The following is a 4,131-nucleotide window of genomic DNA, read 5'->3' as shown; positions in this document are numbered from 1 at the left end:
ATTCAACAACTGAGACATAAACTGAACAAGTTCCACAGACGTGACTAACAGAAATGGAATAATGTGTCCCTGAACAAAGGGGGTGGGGTCAAAATCAAAAGTAACAGTCAATATCTGGTGTGGCCACCAGATGCATTAAGTACTGCAGTGCATCTCCTCTTCATGGACTGAACCAGATTTGCCAGTTCTTGCTGTGAGATGTTACCCCACTCTTCCACCAAGGCACCTGCAAGTTTCCGGACATTTCTGGGGGGAATGGCCCTAGCCCTCACCCTCCGATCCGACAGGTCCCAGACATGCTCAATGGGATTGAGATCCGGGCTCTTTGCTGGCCATGGCAGAACACTGACATTCCTGTCTTGCAGGAAATCACGCACAGAATGAGTAGTATGGCTGGTGGCATTGTCATGCTGGAGGGTCATGTCAGGATGAGCCTGCAGAAAGGGTACCACATGAGGGAGGAGGATGTTTTCCCCATAACGCACAGCGTTGAAATTGCCTGCAATCATAACAAGCTCAATCCAATGATGCTGTAACACACCGCCCCAGACCATGACGGACCCTCCACCTTCAAATCGATCCCGCTCCAGAGTACAGGCCTCAGTGTAACGCTCATTCCTTCGACGATAAACGCGAATCCGACCATCACCCCGGGTGAGACAAAACCACGACTCGTCAGTGAAGAACACTTTTTACCAGTCCTGTTTGGTCCAGCGACAGTGGGTTTGTGCCCATAGGCTACGTTGTTGCCAGTGATGTCTTGTGAGGACCTGCCTTATAACAGGCCTACAAGCCCTCAGTCCAGCCTCTCTCAGCCTATTGTGGACAGTCTGTGCACTGATGGAGGGATTGTGTGTTCCTGGTGTAACTCGGGCAGTTGTTGTTGCCATCCTGTACCTGTCCCGCATGTGTGATGTTCAGATGTACCGATACTTTGCAGGTGTTGTTAGACGTGGTCTGTCACTGCAAGGACGATCAGCTGTCCGTCCTGTCTCCCTGTAGCGCTGTCTGAGGTGTACGGATATTGCAATTTATTGCCCTGGCCACATGTGCAGTCCTTCTTGCAGCATGCCCAAGGCACGTTCACGCAGATGAAGAGGGACCCTGGGCATATTTTTTTGTGTGTTTTTCAGAGTCAGTAGAAAGGCCTCTTTAGTGTCCTCTAAGTTTTCATAACTGTGACCTTAATTGAAGCTGTTAGTGTCTTAACGACTGTTCCACAGGTGCATGTTCATTAATTGTTTATGGTTCATTGAACAAGCATGGGAAACATTGTTTAAACCCTTTTCAATGAAGATCTGTGAAGTTATTTGGATTTTTACAAATTATCTTTGAAAGACAGGATCCTGAAAAGGGGATGTTTGTTTTTTTGCTGAGTTTACCTAGTGTATGCCTTCATTCATATATTTCATTTATTGGTCTTCTGCTGATAATCTCTTTTAGTTGACTATTTTTTTGTGATATTATGGACTTGGGAACCAAACTATTTTAGCCGTAGCCTTTTTGCTGCCACAAAAAAAATATTTTTAATTGGGTTGGACCTGTATGTATAGATACAATATTGCATTTGTGCAAGTCAGCATGATTTGTTTTGCACAAGGATGATAAAAAAAGTCATTTTCATGCAGTGTTTCAATTTATCCAGTCTAATTTACAAAATGAAGAAGATGGATCGATAGCCTTTGTAAGATGTGGACTCTGAAAAAGTGGAATGTCTTGTTCAGTATTTCCTAGGTTGTTGCATGCTCATAAATACACCATTTGCCATGACTTATTTTCGTGTTGTTTTTCTCTGTATGAGTGTACGCATACGTGTGTGACATGTATGTTTTGATGATGGTGTATCAAATCAAAGTTTACTGGTCACGTACACAGTTTAGAAGATGTTATAGCGGGTGAAGTGAAATGCTTATGTTACTACCTCCTAACAATGCAGTAAAATGTCAAACAAGTACACAAATAATCACACAAAACAACACAAGTAATCAAGAAATGTCAAAACGAATCCAATTAACTCAAATTGCATTTGTAACAGTAATCAAAATTCAATCTAAACATACACTACTGTTCAAAAGTTTGGGGTCACTTAGAAATGTCCTTCTTTGTGAAAGAAAAGTACATTTTTCATTCATTAAAATAACATTAAATTGATCAGAAATACAGTTTAGACATTGTTAATGTTGTAAATGACTATTGTAGCTGGAAACGGGTGTTTTTAATGAAATATCTACATAGGCATATAGAGGCCCATTATCAGCAACCATCACTCCTGTGTTCCAATGGCACATTGTGTTAGCTAATCCAAGTTTATAATTTTAAAAGGTTAATTGATCATTAGAAAAGCCTTTTGCAATTATGTTAGCACAGGTGAAAACTGTGGACCTGATTAAAGAAGCAATAAAACTGGCCTTCTTTAGACGAGTTGAGTTCCAACTAAAATCAGGTTCCATTAAAAACAGCCGTTTCCAGCTGCAATAGTCATTGTGTGTCAGTGGCGGTCACCTTGTTCTGTTGCATCATCTTGGATGACTGTCATTCATATTCCATTCAGCCAGCTCAATGTAACATCGATAGGTTTAGGCTACTACATAATACTCATATTTTCCCTTTATCCATCATACGGTTGCATTAATCTAACCTATGAATGAAAGTTTACAATGAAGGTACACAGGTCGTGAGAATTGTGAGTAATCAATGTGACAGAGTGACACATTCAATGCCGCCTTGCACACTCTAGCCTGAATCTAGCTGATCTAGTGTGTAGTTGCAAACAAGAGTTTTGTTCCGTTTGCGTCTGTTAAAGAAATGTTTTTCAATAGAATCAGAGCAAAGAATTTTTATTATACCTTTATTTAACCAGGAAGGGCTCATAAAGATTTCAAATCTGTTTATCCAAGAGCGTCCTGGCCAAGATAGGCAGCACCAAGTCATTACAAAAATTACAGGCAAACAACATGAAAAACTACAAGTAATCTAGTAAAAACCATAGAATTCACAAGAGTATAACAAAATCAAAAACAGCAAATTAAAAACATTGACAGGTCAGGGAATCAGCCTCAAGATCATTCAACAGTGATTTAAAAATACCAATCGTGACAAGTTCTTCCAATTTAAAAGTATTTTGTTTGGCGTTCCAAGATGATGGCGCAGAGTACCTAAAAGCCCTTTTACCAAATTCAGTTCGGACATTTGGAACAGTTAGCAGGATAATGTCCAGCAAACGAAGAGAGTACCCACCACATTTCTGAACAATAAGAATACACCCCTGATCACACGCAAGCACACTTCCCTTTCATAGCAGCCACATACAAACAGCTTGTTGTAATATACACAATTCCTTCTCGGATCTATCTACTTCAGTGCACAACACATCAGCTGTCTGTGACCAGGCAAAAAAAACTTTCCAAACCAAACCTTCATATCCTGACCATTAACTGCTACACACAGGCTATATTGTTGTCATCATATTGGCTAACTTCATAGTCAACATAGATAGCTACTTGAACTAACATGCTGACCAGACCGCGCGTGCGTCTGCTTATGCCAACTCACGCATGTTGATTTTGTCCACCCACACCAGGCGAGATCAGGACAATTTCGAACCCTGAATTAATCTCTCCTCCTTCAGGCTTCTTCTTTGGACTTAAAATGGCAGTTGGAAACCAACTTTAAGGTGCATTACCACCACCAACTGGACTGGAGTGTGGACCTTAGTTAATCTTTCAATCACTCACATGAGTATATGCTCCTAAAAACCAATGAGGAAATGGGAGAGGCGGGACTTGCAGCCAAGTTCTATTTTAGCCCCTGGCTATGCAGACGCTTGTTGACATGCATGAGCAATCTGGGTGCAATGGTTGAATAACATGTATGTGTACATTTATTTTGCAAAGCTCATGCACACAAAGCAAGTGGAGTGGTCAGCATGTGACACGTTAGTAAAACCGCTCCAATCATGCAGTATAGTGTACAGTCAGCAGAAAGCAGTTTAGCACCTACACCGGCAGGCCCCAGTGGCAATACATTAATAAAACCAGAAGCTTACCTTGACTTGGAAGAGTTCCAGTATTGGATAGCCATAGCCAGCTAATTAGCATAGCATCCCTTTCCATTTGAGCCAGGTGCATTCGA

Source organism: Oncorhynchus tshawytscha, linkage group LG20, assembly GCF_018296145.1.
Source record: "Oncorhynchus tshawytscha isolate Ot180627B linkage group LG20, Otsh_v2.0, whole genome shotgun sequence".
Taxonomy (NCBI): domain Eukaryota; kingdom Metazoa; phylum Chordata; class Actinopteri; order Salmoniformes; family Salmonidae; genus Oncorhynchus; species Oncorhynchus tshawytscha.
Note: the sequence above shows the minus strand (reverse complement) of the source record.